General features: G+C 43.5%; 1 protein-coding gene across 2 annotated transcripts in view; it reads left to right on the top strand.

Moving 5' to 3' along the window:
- Window positions 1–15694, top strand: part of LOC112103624 (thiamin pyrophosphokinase 1-like) — a 599015-nt gene that overhangs the window by 193231 nt on the left and 390090 nt on the right. The gene's annotated exons all lie outside the window — the stretch shown is intronic.

The following is a 15694-nucleotide window of genomic DNA, read 5'->3' as shown; positions in this document are numbered from 1 at the left end:
ATGAGGAAGGGTGAGAGAGGCTCCATGGTTGTAGGAAAGTAGGGTATGAGACAGAGAAGTCTCTTCAGAGGAATAGCCATGCTGAGGAAGAGGTTTATGTGTTGCTATTATTTGAATTACTGTTAAAGCCAAACCCCAGGAAGTGGATTAATTTTGAACTGAAACCTGTGGGGCTTTTTAGGTGGAAATATCCCCTTGCATAAATTCCCTCACTGAACCTCGATGGGGTCTGTCTCCAAAAGTGATGGCTCTCAGAGGTTTCACAGAAGGCCCTGGCCATCTCTGCAGAGGCCTTGTACCCCTGCACCAGTTTTGGCCCCAAGCAGTTCCTCACCTCCTTGGCAGGATGGCTACAATGTACAGGTGTCCCGAGGGAGGGTGGTGCTCTGTGGAAAGGATAATGATACAGTCTGGGAAGAAACTTTGGTTATAAAATTTCCAGGGCATGGAATATTTCTGACTTTATAGCTATATAGCACCAAGGACAATGGGGCCTTTATCATAATCGGGTCCTCTGGGCTCTACCAGAATTTAAAAATGAATAAGAATAACTGATCATCTCAGGAGCTAAAGCTCTTGTCGGGGCCCAGGTCACTTGCTGTCCTAATTACTGCATCTTTTTCCTCTCTGCCTTCCTGTAGCCTGCATTGTCCCATTTCAGTCTAGTCAGAATGCCACTGCTTAGCTCATCTTTTCTACTCACCGCATCACTTTTCTTAATCCTTCCAGTGGGTCCCCCTTTTCCACAACAAAGCACAAGCTTCTTTGTTGGTATCCTAAAGTCCTTTACCAGCTGGGCTGCTCCTTTCTTATCTACTTCTATGTCTTCTTGTGTTGCTTTTGACCATGCAATTGTCTCTTTCTCCCATAAACTATATACCAGACATGCCAACAATCGCCTTCTGATGGTATTGCAATACCCTGACCCTATTGCTTGTATGCTGTATTCTGCTATACCTTTCCTTTGGTCTGTTCTTTGATATTTAAGCCCTGCTCCTGCAATCAGATGTGTGTGTGGTGACTCTTAGACCTGCACAGGACCACTGCAGAATGGGAGCATTAGACTGTAAGCTCTAGGGACAGGGACACTTTTTACTGTAAGAATGGCCATACTGGGTCAGACCAAAGGTCCATCAAGCCCAGTATCCTATCTTCCAACAGTGGTCAATGCCAAGTGTGTCAGAGGGAATGAACAGAACAGGTAATCATCAAGTGATCCATCCCCTGTTGCCCATTCCCAGCTTCTGGCAAACAGAGGCGAGGGACACGATTGCTGCCCATCCTGGCTAATAGCCAGTGATGGGCCTATACTCCATGAATTTATCTAGTTCTTTTCTGAACCCTGTTATAGTCTGGGCCTTCACAACATCCTCTGGCAAAGAGTTCCACAGGTTGACTGTGCGTTGTGTGAAGAAATACTTCCTTTGCTACACTACAATGATGGGAGTGAAATAACAACTTGAATACAATTTAATACAATGAGGGACAGAGCGTAGCACAATGGGACCCAGTCCTCTTAGGGCTACTGCAATGAAAATAACAATTACTCCTACTAGGAAGGATGAAATTTTCAAAAGTGTCTAAGTGAATTAGGAGCACAATTCCCATTAGAAAGCCAATAGGACTTGTTCTCATAAGTCACTTAGAATCTATTCAAAATACCACTCTTTGTGACTACAGGAGAAACAGAGAACCGACTGTACACAACGCGCTGTCAAATCCACACAGTGAAAAATAAAGGAGAGATCCTGGAGAAAAATGGAGAAAAATATTTTTTTGACTACCTTCTTTCAGTTACAGCAGTCTTTGGTGTTGCAGCAGGTACAAAGTGTTCAGGCAGAAATGTTATTTTCAAGTGGATGGTGTCCTTTTAACAAGATAACTTGTTTCATTAGTCCTATCATCTCAGCAATAGGTGAGAACAAAGGCGTGAGGTGATCTATACATTTTGCTCTGTCCTGAGTTTATCGAGTCACGTGGATAAATTTGGACGTTCTGGGCTAAATCCATCCCTGGTGTAACTTCGCTTGACCTCAAGAATCAGTTGTTACAGCTAATTAGCCTCTGTTTTATTTGTGACTTTCTTGGCAGATATTTTTACTGACATAATTTGCAAAGAACTACTTCAAATTGCATAGGTTTGAATAAAGTTATTTCCAGTCTGTGCTTTGTGAAGGCCACTATAATGTGATTTCTGCGCTTAATTAGCCCTTTTTTAGGTATAAATATAGCAACATTCACCACTCTACCCACATGAGGTCTTCCAATTTCTGGTAGTAGGATACTGTGGACCAGAGATCAGTACCACTTCCTTTTGTTGATAGTTCTTCAGTCATGCTGTACATGGATCTTTGCCTTCATAAGAAACTTCACCAACCTCTGCAGCTTCCAGTATCAATATTGCTTCTCACTTAAAATACCATATCAGTCTGTACTTTACTACTGCTGGTCTACAGATGGTGTGAAAAAATGGTAACACTTGAAATATAATATGTCTACAAAAGGATGGATTCTGGATTTAAAGACTGAAGCAGTCTCCACGTTAATTCAGAACCCAAGGAAGCCCAGACTTTGGACACCAAAACCACAAAGGCCATCTGGAAGGTACAATAAGTTTCTAAAAGACCAATTTTTCTCATTAATGTAGGTCACTTATGCCGGATTTTTCCAAAAGTGACTAGCAATTTTGAATGCCTTAATTTTTGCATGCCCAACTTCTGAGACAACTTGAAAGGGATCTGATTTTTCAGAAAGTGCTGAACATCTGCCTTCTGAAAAGTATCTCAAGTTGGGCACCTGAATTTGAGGCACCAGGAGTTGCTTCTCACTTTTGAAAATGTTGCCCTTATAATCTCTCATATCCTAATGCTCTGGCATTATCCGTGTGCCTTCACTTGGTGGCAGAATGATAAATAATTGTGCATTCAGAATCCTCTCCATGGCTGAAAGATTAATGATGAAAGCTATAAAGAGCAACAGTTATGCACTGAAAAAATAGGGTTATTATTTAAAGAGTTAGATAATATGTTAGCATTCTACAGGGATTTGATAAAATTCTCATACAGTATTGTATTTCTAGAAATGTTAGGCTGTGCTGTTAAATAGTCTCTTTAAGTTTGTGAGTGGGGAAAGATGTATTACAGAAGTGTTCTTCCTTAGATTCTCTCCTGCTCCAAATTGGGTGGGCTTGTATCCAAGGATTTATTAGTAAAATCTGGTTGCAGGTTTGAGCGTTGGTTAATCAAGTCCTGTTTCTAGGCTGTTGACAGATGTTATGTCTGTGCCTTGTGTAAGAAAGACCTGGTTGTGGTTATCTTGCTGATCCGTTGATACTCCATAGCATTAGCTGCTGTCCATTCCTGAAGCAGGTTTTGACTTCATCAGAAAATAAAGGGTGACACAGAAAGTTATAAATCAGGCAGAACAGCTCAAGTTCTTATTTTCTTCTAAATATTAGGCACTCTTGCTACAAAATATCCTTCAGCCCCTGTATTGAAATATATTACTAGCACACTCTCAGAACACTGGGGCTGGCCAAACCTTGACTGTGAGCTGCATATTCAGTAGTGATTAGGCACCACTGGTACTGGGCACATGCTGAGTAAGCAGCTGAATGGATCAGGACTTCCTGAGTGGGGAATCATTGAGTGTAATTCTGTAGTCTGTGTTATGGAGGAGTTCAGACTAGATGACCATAATGGTTCCTTCTGGTTTAGAATCTATGAATGTGGGGGTGGGGCTAATCTCAACTTCCTCCTAAAACTGGCCAGCAGAATTCCTTGCCTTCTGGGAGCACTCCCTAGGTATGGATAGCAGGAGGAAGGTTCCCTCTTCCTCCTGTCTTCCATGTGGGACTCCTCCCTCTGCAGGAATTTGAGATCTAGCTGGGTTTTGTTATGCTTCCTGCCAGCAATTTCCTTTTTACCTCCCAAAACGATCCATAGGTATATTATGAGAGTTCTGATCACGGATAAGAAGTAAAAGCAAGAAAAAGAGATGAACAGCTTGAGGAGAAGACCAGGGGGGTTAGAAACTAGACTCTGCTCTACAGCCAAAACAGGAGAAATCTTACAAAGGCCTTTCCACTATCAAAATCACGATCAGATTTAGAGCTAAATGTGGGCCAGCTTATCTATCCTGGTCAGATGGGGTGCAGTAGCACCCGGTGGCTTGAAGTGGTTTCCATCATATACAGCAGTGGCTCTCAAACTTTTTTACTGGTGACCCCTTTCACATAGCAAGCCTCTGAGTGCGACCCCCCTTATAAATTCAAAACACTTTTTTATATATTTAACACCATTATAAATGCTGGAGGCAAAGCGGGGTTTGGGGTGGAGGTTGACAGCTCATGACCCCCCATGTAATAGCCTCGTGACCCCCTGAGGGGTCCTGACCCCCAGTTTGAGAACCCCTGATATACAGGGTTAACAGTTTTGTTCAATGGCTTTCAGCAACCCCCATTATAAAAATTGTGCCAATGCAACTGCTGGTCAGTCTTATTCAGTATTGAACTATGATACGGCAGCTATTGAATGGAGTAGGTTATCACTGGAAGTTGTTTAATAACTACACATTACTTCTTTTTTTGAGTAATTTGTGTTACTGATGACTCACATTGTTATTTACCGCTTACAAAAACTCTTGCAAGGAAAAAGTTAGAAGCATATATTAAGTATCCCAGTGCAGGTTGTCTGCAAATACCATATACCATCTTACATGTCATGTTCCATATGCTTTTGTCCGCAATATACTCAACGATTTATTTTTTTAAATATCTGAGGTTGAGGCTGAAAATCTAGGTTATTCTCCCCTGTGACTGCTCTCTTTTCCTTCATTGCCTCAATTTATCATTATGAAAAGAGTTGGAGCAATTCACCTAAGCCTTTGAAATTATTAAATACATACATATATTCAGTTGCTCTGTTACTAGTCTGCAATGAACTTGCTGTGTTGGCATATGCTGTACTCTCTCCTCACCTTTTATTTTCATCATTTCCAGCGGAACATACTTCTAATACATTTCAAATTTGTACCAGACCCAGAATTGGCAGCTGGCATAAAACTTAAGAGAATTTAGAGCAGCTCCTATTAATAAATAGGAAAATGTTCATAAAATGGTGATTGGAATGTCACATGGACTTATGTGCTTTATTGCAATTTCATGCAGGCATCCGGACTAGCAGTAACTCTTACTGCTGGCCTCAGCAAAACTTCTTCATCCTTTCTGAGGTGATGCTAGGCACCTGATAAGTCAACAATGGAGTATATTTTTCCTTCTGAAAAATTTAAATCAAATCAAGAATATAATTTCTTTTTCATGTTTAGTAATTTAAGTTCACCATTCTATACACTTGCTATAGATTTAAAACTTTAATATTTTCCAAGTATAGAAGGCTTGATGTTGGACTTCATGCAATGAGTTAATTTTCGTTAACTACAGGAGTCTGAGCAGAGTTATCAGCTTTCTTGAGTGGATGGGCTTGAGAATGTACTACTATAAGCAAGAAAAGGTGGTCAAGGTTAGCATGGGCTATTACTGCACATTAAACTTGAAAACAAAACAATAACAATGGTCAGATCCTTGGTAATACAGCATTTTACATCAGCTGAGGCTCTGTCCCAAGAGTTTCCATTCCCAAATTTCCAAATCAAGAAAATTAACTCGACCATGTTCCCAGTAGTGAACTCAGAGGTTTACATTTCTTTTCATAAAGATGAGAGGCTTCAAAGGTTAGAGTCACAGCAAATGTTTCCTGCTCAGAAGTGCAGACACTCAGCACTTTGAAAATCATAGCTCAGGTGACTTAGGTTGCACATTCTAAAATTGAGCTATCCAAAACTAGTGGACACTTGAAAATGAAGGTCTAATTTGGTTTGCCCAAGGTTACTCGGTAAGTCATTGGTAGAGTTAAGCACAGAATGCAAGTCCCTTGACTTTGTTTCATGCTGTAACCACCGTTCAGTCTTGTTTCCCTTAACATGTAGGATCGAATAAAGACCTTAGCTAGTAGCTGTGGTAGATGGCCATTAGACTGTAAGGTTTGTGTTGTTTTTAGTTCTGCACAATTTCAGCAACTGGAAATGCTGAGATCTAAGAGGAGATTGTTTGTTTAAAGAATTGCAGATTTGTTGTGTGTTTTTTTTTAAATGGAAGAATGATGAATAATTAAGAACTCCCTTTGTGGTGCTTTGAAAAGCTAAACCCTGCTGAGCTTTAGTTCAGAGTAACAGAACAATAGAGAATTGCTTTGAAGTGCTCGGGAAGAGCCTAACAGATGATTAGAGCAGAAGGAAAAAAAATAGTGGAGGGAGGCTATTACATTGCTTTTTACTACTGAGCTGGGATGCAAATCCCATTAGGGAACTTCTGTTGTCAAAAGTTTTGCTGTATGGAAGCCTTTGATAGCGTCCTACTATATATCCTGTTGCCATCACATTTTCGGACGATATTTAAAACATGAAGCTTCAGAAACTATTACCAAGAGGAAAGTTCAGAGCGCCCAGTACAAAGATGGAAGGGATGAGCCGCTAAAAAAAGAATATAACCAGCAGGTGCTTTGGTTGCAGAGCTGTGGCATGGGAAGCCAAGGGCCAGGAGTAAGTATACAGAATTGGCACAGATGCCTGAGCTGAGAGAAAGGAGAAAGTTCTTCACTTAAAATATCCATTGGATTTTCACTGGCATTACACTTAGAACTGACCTGCCTGCTGTAGCCATAGCCATCTAGGCAATTATGTTCATCAAGGCAAAGCAACCTCAGAATAAAGGGAGGGAGAGGACCAGTGTGGCGAGGGGCAAGCTGGCCGGGAGAACTCTGCTGCCAGCCTGAAGAACAGATAGTGTGGGGAGTTATGCGGCTATGGACAATGAAGCAGACGGAGGCAGTCCATAGGCTGATGGCAGTGGGATTGCCTATTTTAAGGGATGCTCCTCATTCAATGACTAATGTCCATGAATTAGGTCAGTAACAAACAGCAAAGAAACAATTGAGCAGATAAAACCTATGATTTCAAGCAATAATGATGCAAAGGATCAGATGCTGGAGTTAGACCTGGTTGAAAAGAGGGGCATAATTTGTGAAAATACTTACAAACATCGCATGCTATTTTTTCACTAAAATTCAAAATTGTGTCAAGTTTTTGCTGAACTTGTGAATCTTAAATTTTTGACTGATACATGTATGAATCATGACACAACTCCATGCTCTGAGTGTCCCTAATCTAACTGCCAGAGGTTGGGACTGGACAACATAGGATGGATCACTCAACAATTGCCCTGTTCTGTTCATTCCCTCTGAAGCACCTGGCATTGGCCACTGTCAGAAGACAGGATACTGGGGTGGGTAGATGGACCATTGGTCTGACCCAGTATGGCCGTTAGTATGTTCTTTTTAATGTTTTATTGACAAAACATTGTGAAAAAGCCATCCTTTTTAAAAAATAGCTTTGTCATGCAATTTGCATGCTGTTGTCCTTTACTTCTTTGAAATGCAGATGATCATCCTATATAGGGGGAAGTCAGCAGATAGAGGGAGAGGAGAGAATACAGTGGAAAAGTGAGATGGTAGAAGTAAAGATCAGGAGACTGGGGAAGAAAGCAGGAGTGAGAGTGGATGAGAAGAGAGAAGAGCTTATTGGGGAGTGCATGAGTGCTCACATAAGGAGAGGTCACTTTATGTGCATTGAAAAAGTTGTGCCGTGTTCTGGAGGAGGTTCCCACATTTTAGTGACGCATCAGATAGTTGGGATATTACTAGGCATCCACTGGCTACTTCACTCCATCTTGACAGTCCAGGGTTTGAGGGGTTGCTCTTCAGGAGTAAATACCTATCAAGAATATTGTTTTTGTAGGCCAGGGGTCGGCAACCTTTCAGAAGTGGTGTGCCGAGTCTTCATTTATTCACTCTAATTTAAGGTGTCACGTGCCGGTAATACATTTTAACGTTTTTAGAAGGTCTCTCTCTAAGTCTATAAACGATTGTTGTATGTAAAGTAAACAAGTTTTTTAAAATGTTTAAGAAGCTTCATTTAAAATTAAATTAAAATGCAGATCTCATCAGTTTAGTGCAGTAGTTCTTAACCTGGGGTGCACGCACCCCCTGGGGCAGGGCCGGTGCAAGGATATTTTGCTCCCTAGGCAAAACTTCCACCTTGCGCCCCCCCCTCCTTGCACATTGGTTCATTCAAATCCCAATGAGCCTTTATAGACCCAGGGGCCAGCCTGCTCAGGGGCCAGCCATGCCCAGGGGCTGCTCCCCAGACCAGGTTCTCCCCTCCCTGCCCCCTGAACTCCCCTGGAGGGTGCACAGCCCCCCCGCGAGCCCTTCTCTCCTCACCCTGGTGGCCCCCGCCCCGAGTGCACTCACTGGCTTTGCCGGGTTTGGGCCGCTGCAGCAGCTCGGCAGGGAGGAGCCGCCTTCCGGAGGCACCGGAGAGCCAGAGCGTCAGCTTGCGTCAGCAGCGAGCCCCAGCCATGGAGGAGCCGGCGCGGTGCAGGGGGGCAGCAGCCCTGCAAAGGCGGCGGCGCCGCTAGCGGGGAGCAGCCGCCCTCCCTGCCCAGGCTGTGGCCCAGTGCCCCCCCGGGGGCTCCTGCAGGCTGCAGTGGATGTATACGGGCGCCAGCCCCTATGCGCCCCCCCGGCTCCCTCCTCACCTAGGGTTACCATATTTCCATAATCAAAAAAGAGGGGAGAGCCCTGCCCTAGCCCCGCCCCCATCCATTCCCTCCCACTTCCCACCCCGACTGCCCCCATCAGAACCCCCAACTCCCCCCCCGCTCCTTGGCCCCTGACTGCCCCCTCCTGGAACCCCTGCCCCTAACTGCCCCCCAGAACCCTACCCCCTACCTAAGCCTCCCTGTTCCTTGTCCCCTGACTGCCCTCTCATGAGACCCTCCCCACCCTAACTGCCCCCCTAGGACCGTATCCCCTACCTGTCCCCTGACTGCCCCAACCCTTATCCACACCCCCGCCCCCAGACAGACCCCCGGGATTCCCACACCCCATCCAACCACTCCCCGCCCCCAGACAGGACCCCCAGAACTCCTGACCCATCCAACCCTCCGCCTGCTCCCTGACTGCCCCACGGGAGTCCCCTTACCATGCCCATGCCGGTCAGACGCTGGCTCCACGTGGAGGCAAAACATGCTGCCGGAGTGCGAGGCAGCGGGAGGGAGGGAGCTCCAGGAGGGGCAGTGGCAGCTCACACTCCCGGGAGCCGCAGAATCAGAGCGTGGTGAGGGGGGAGCTGGGGGGGCATGCCTGCCCGGGCTGCGGCCCGGTGCCCCCCCTGGGGGGGCTCCTGCAGAGGATGCATGCGGGCGGCGGTCCCCGTGCGCGCCCCCCCCCCCCGGTTCCCCTCTCGCCCCCGCCCCTCCCACAGCAGGCTCAGGGCCCCGCGCCCCGGTGGCTCACACTCCTGGGAGCCGCAGAACCCGAGCGCGGTGAGGGGGGAGCCGGGGGGCACGCCTGCCGCCAGTCTGGGGTCCCGGCCACCGGCCCCGCTCAGCCTCCTGCTGGCCTGGGGTTCCGTTCACTCAGCTGGCAGTGGGCTGAGCGGTGCCGGCGGCTGGGACCCCGGCTGGCAGCCGCGTGCCAGGCAAAATCGGCTTGCGTGCCACCTTTGGCACGCGTACCGTAGGTTGCCGACCCCTGCTGTAGGCAGATCTTAGTATGGATCCACTACATTAGCAAAGAGGCCCAAAGTGTGAGATCTTATAATAGTAGTAATTAATCTAGGGCCTGATCCAAAGCCCACTGAAGTCAATGAAAGTCTTTTCACTGACTTCATTGGAGTTTGAATCAGATGCTCACCTTTTAGTCTCTCTTCTTGTTACTCCAGGCCTGTGCTGGGGCAGACAAATGGAACAAAAAAAGACCTGTATTGATGCAAACACCTCTCCACTAGTCTTAGCCTGGTGGTTTTATTTCAATCACTGATTGCTTTTTAAGAGTGGATCTCCCCTTTTTAAATTACTTAGATTTTGTTATATTGCCAACCTTAGATTTTTAAGAGTTTTGATTGCTTTGTGACCGTGATTCTAATACTGAGGAACTCAGCCACTGAACAGTTGAACTATTCTGTAATAGTTGGGACCATCACGGTATTTATTGGGCCACTTGGTTGATGCAATGTGTATTCTTTACTGCCCGAAGGAATGTTTGCTTTTCAACTACATTTTAAATGAAATTTGGTGGGGTTTTTTTTAAACTCTTAAGAGCAATTTACATGTTCGGTTAAGGTCTGTTAAGCAAACTGCTACATATAAGCAGTCTCCCTAAATAAAGCTGGCAAGTGAGTCTCATGCAAAATGTAAATATTCAGGAAAATATTTGCAATGCAATGTTAAGGTTGAAGTCAGAAAAGTCGTAGAAGTCAGAAAATTCAGTGTCAAAATTCTCACTTCTTACAACACTGCTTGGTTGTGCAGATGCATTATAATAGGATGTTCCATTATGTGATCTCGCTACATATATATAGTATTAAAAATAGTATGCACATCTAAAGTTTTGGAAAGACATGCAGTTATTTTTCCATGATATGTTGTATTATTTGCTGAACGGTTTGTCACATTGCCTAGAGTTTGAAACTAAGTATTGTGTGATAAATTAAAGAACAAAGAATCAGACAAACCTACCAAAACAAAGCAAGTCATCAGTACAGATTTAATGTAACTGTCTCCTATCCTTTAAGTGCTCTAAAATTATTTGTTGTGTATTTGTGTATTGTACACTCTTGAACACTGTTCAAAACCGACCACACACACACACACACACACACACACACAGAATAAACAAACCCCAGCAAGAGTAAAAATAATGCAGGCAGAAGTCTGGGGGCTATCCAGTTTATTGCACTGACTGTAGCTTGTATGATTACCTGCCTTGTGGGCAGGTGGCATATGTGAGCATTTGGTGCAAACAGTTCATGGCCCTCAGAGACAGAGTATGGGCTCTTGAGACCAGAGTGGCTGAACTGGAGGAGTTAAGGAAGACAGTAGTACATAGATGACACTTTTTGGGACAGAGTAGGTCAGTCCCATCCCCCATCTGACGGCATCTGTGCTGTTGAGGAGGATGGAAGTCTTGGGGAAGGAGAACATCAAGCTGGAGCAGAGGGAAACGATCCCATAGTTGAGACCCTCCTCCATGATGATGTCATAGTATCTTCTCATACTGAGGATACCCCTCCTGGGGAGGGAACCCAAGTTATTAGGAAGAGACAGGTAATAGTAATGGTGGATTTGATTATTAGAAATATAGATAGCTGGGTTTGTGATGACTGGGAGAACCACCTGCTGAAATGCCTACTGGGATGTGAAGGATGTGGACCTCTCAAGACATCTAGACAGATTTATGTGCAGTACTAGGGTGGAGCCGAAGGTCGTCGTACATATAGCTACCAGTGACATAGGGAAAGGTAGGAGAGAGGTCCTTGAGGCCAAATTTAGGCTGGTAGGTTGGAGATTTAAATTCCAGAACGTCCATGGTAGCATTCTCTGAAATGCTTTTAGTTTCACGTGCAGGGCTAGTTAGATAGGCAGATCTGCAGGGTGTCAATGAATGGATGAGACGATGTTGGCAGCAGGGATTTATTAGGAACAGGGTTATCTTTTGAGAAAGGAGGAGCCTATCAAGGAAGGATGGGCTCCACCTAAACCAAAATGGAGCCAGATAACTGGTATGTAAAATTAAAAAAGTTGTAGGGGAGTTTTTATACTAAGGGCTGGGGGAAGCCAACAGGTGTGGAGTAGCACATGGTTCGGACAGACATTCATTAAAGGGGATACTCTATGTCCTCCTAAAGGGGAGGATAGAAGTTGATGAACTTCACTAGGAGGGTGGTGAAGTACTGGAATGGGTTACCTAGGGAGGTGGTGGAATCTCCATCCTTAAAGGTTTTTAAGGCCCGGCTTGACAAAGCCCTGGCTGGGATAATTTGGTTCCTGTTGGTCCTGCTTTGAGCAGAGGATTGGACTAGATGACCTCCTGAGGTCTCTTCCAACCCTAATATTCTATGATTCTATGAAATACAGGTAGAAACTGAAGAGAAACAGTCAAACAAAAGAGAGTCCCATTCAGTTACATCATATGAAGGCAGACAACTAAACAGTGACATATTCTACAAGTGCTTGTATACAAATGCAAGAAGTCTAAATACTAACATGAGTGAAATTAAGTGCCTGGTCTTAAATGAGGATATTGATATAATAGGCATCACAGAAACGCAGAGGAACAATGATAATCAATGGGACACAGTAATACCAGGGTACTGGTGTGGGAATGGCACTATATGTGACAGAAAGCATATTCAAATATAGTAAAAAGCTTATGTGAATCCAATAGTGCAACAGAATCTCTATGGATAGAAATTCCATGCTTGAATAATAAGAGTATAGCAGTAGGGATATACTATCACCCACCTGACCAGGATGGTGAATGTGATTGTGAAATGCTGAAGGAGATTAGAGACGCTGCAAAAACAGAAAACTCAATAATAATGGGGGATTTCAGCTATTCCTATATTGACTGGGACCATGTCACCTTAGGACTGGATGCCAAAATAAAATGTCTAGACACCATTAATGGCTGCTTCTTGAAACAACTAGTCCTGGAACCCACAATGGGAGAGGCAATTCTTGATTTAGGACTATGTGGCATACAGGATCTGGTTCAAGAAGTGAATATAGCTGAACTGTTCTGTATAAGCAACCATAATGTAATTATATTTAATCTCTTTGTGGATGGGTGGGTGGGGAATACCAAAGTATTTAATTTCGAAAAGGGGAACTACACAACAACGAGGAGGCTAGTTAAACGGCAATTAAAAGGAACAGTTACAAGAGTTAAATGCCTGCAAGCTGCATGGAAACCTTTTAAAAACACCATAATACAGGCTCAAACTATATGTATACCCCAAATTAAAAAAAAAAAAAAACCACACACACACACACACACACAAAAACACACACCAAACAATCAGAGGATGAAAAACCCCAACATGGCTAAACAACAAAAGTAAAAGAGGCGGTTAGAGACAAAATGGCATCTTTTAAAAATTGGAAGTCAAATCCTACTGGGGAAAATAGAAAGTAATGTAAGCGGCAAATGAAGTGTAAAAGTATAATAAGGTAGGACAGAAAAGAATTTGAAGAGCAACTAGCAAAAGACACAAAAACTAACAGCAAAAATGTTTTTAAGTACATCCGAAGCAGGAAGCCTGCCAAACAATCAGTGGGGCCACTGGACGATCAAGGTGCTGAAGAAGCACTCAGGGAAGACAAGGCAGTTGCAGAGAAGTTTAAATGAATTCTTTGCATAGGTCTTCACTGCAGAGGATGTGAGGGAGATTCCCACACCTGAACCATTCTTCTAAGGTGACAAATCTGAGGAACTGTCCCAGATTAAGGTGTCAATAGAGGAGGCTTTGGAACAAATTGATAAATTAGAGTAATAAGTCAGCAGGAACAGATGTTATTCGCCCAAGAGTTCTGAACAAAATCAAATATGAAATTGCAGAACTACTAACTGTGATTGTAACTTGTCACTTAAAGCTGCCTTTGTATCAGATGACTAGAGGATAGATAATGTCGTGATGATTTTAAAAAAGGCTCCAGAGGTAATCCTGGCAATTATGGGCTGGTAAACTTAAATGCCATGCCAAGGAAATTGCTTGAAACTACAGTAAAGAACAGAATTATCAGACACATAGATGAACACAATATGTTGAGGAAGAGTCAACATGGCTTTTGTAAAGAGAAGTCATGCTTCATCAGTCTATTACAGTTCTTTGAGGATATCAACAAGCATGTGGACAAGGGTGACCCAGTGGATGATGTACTTGGACTTCCAGAAAGTCCCTCATCAAAGGCTCTTAAGCAAAGTAAGCAGTCATGGGATAAGAGGGACGGTCCTCTCATGAATCAGTAACTGGTTAAAAGGCAGGAAATGAAGGGTAGGAATAAATGGTCAGTTTTTGGAGTGGAGAGGGGTAAATAGCAGGGTCCCACAAGGATCTGTTTATGATATTCATAAATGATCTGGAAAAGGGGGTAAAGAGAGAGGTGGCAAAATTTGCAGACAACTGAAAATTACTCAAGACAGTTAAGTCCAAAGCAGAGTGTCAAGAGTTACAAAGGGAAGTCACAAAACTGGGTGACTGGGTAAGAAAATGGCAGATAAAATTCAGTGTTGATAATGCACAGTGATGCACACTGGAAAATTATAATCCCAACTATACATATAAAATGATGGGGTCTAAATTAGCTGTTACCACTTAAGAAAGATCGTGGATAGTTCTCTGAAAATATCTGCTCAATATGGAGTGGCAATCAAAAAAGCTAACAGTGTTAGGAACTATTAGAAAGGGTTAGATAATCAGACAGAAAATATCATAATGCCACCGTAAAACTCCATGGCGCACACACACCTTGAATACTGTGTGCAGTTCTGATTGCCCCATCTCAGAAAAGATGTATTAGAATTGGAGAATACAGAGAAGGACAAGAAAAATGATTAGGGTTATAGAGCAGATTCCATATGAAGAGAGATTAAAAAGACCGAGACTGTTCAGCTTACAAAAGAGAGGACTGAAGGGGGATATGATAGATGTCTATAAAATCCATGAATGGTGTAGAGAAAGTAAGTGTTGTTTAACTCTTCACATAGCGCAAGAACCAGGGGTCAACCAATGAAATTAATAGGCAGCAGGTTTAAAACAAGCATAAGGAAGTACTTATTCACACAACACTCAGTCAACCTGTATGACCAATTGCCAGGGGATGTTGTGAGGGCCAAAGGTATAACCAGGTTCAAAAAAGAATTCGATAAATTCATGGAGGATAGGCCAATCATTGGCTATTATCCAAGATGATCAGAGATGCCACCCTATGCTCTGGATGTCCCTAAACCTCTGACAGAAGCTGGGACTAGATGAAAGGGGTTGGATCCCTTGATAAATTGCCCTGTTCTTTTCATTGCTTCTGAAGCATCTGTCAGCAGCCATTGTCGAAAGACAGGATACTGGGCTAGATGGACCATTGGTCTGACCTAGTATGGCCATTGTTATGTTCTTAGGAGCCTCGTTGTTTAGGTGTTGTTCAGGTGTGCAGTTGAAAGAAACTTGCTCAAGCTATTTTTTATTCTCACACAAAGGCTAAGATTTTCCGAAGTGACTGGTAATTTTTGGGTACCTTAGTTTTCAGGGGCTCAGCCTGAGCCACATGAAAGGGACCTGATTTTCAGGAGGTAGGTGCTCAGCAATTTTTGGAAATCAGGGCCTCTTCATAGTGGTTCCAGCTGGCTTCTTAGTAAATTAAAGCACCCAAAATAACAGACATTTGAATGTCTTGGCAGTTTTTATTATTTTCACTTTAAGGATGTTGCATTTAGGATTTAATCCTACAAAGTGCTGAATGCGCTGGCTTGATCCGACAAAGCATTTAAGTTAAGCATACGGGTAATGCCACTGACTTCAGTGGGACTACACATGCTTAAAGTTAAGCACATGCTATAGTGCATCATTAGATTTTGACTGAGTGCTCAGCATCTTGCAGAGTTGAGCATTACATGAAAGAATATATATGAAGAATGTTACTAAAACCTGAGCATTGGGAAAAAACGTAGATGGACATTGTAGTCTTTCAACATTATGGCACTATTTCCACAGAAGACCTCTTGAAAGGTAAAGAAAGGAT

The sequence above is a fragment of the Terrapene carolina genome, unplaced genomic scaffold (genome assembly GCF_002925995.2).
Source record: "Terrapene carolina triunguis isolate 2854851 unplaced genomic scaffold, T_m_triunguis-2.0 Scaffold179, whole genome shotgun sequence".
NCBI lineage: Eukaryota > Metazoa > Chordata > Testudines > Emydidae > Terrapene > Terrapene triunguis.
Note: the sequence above shows the minus strand (reverse complement) of the source record. Positions and strands in the feature narration are given on the sequence as shown.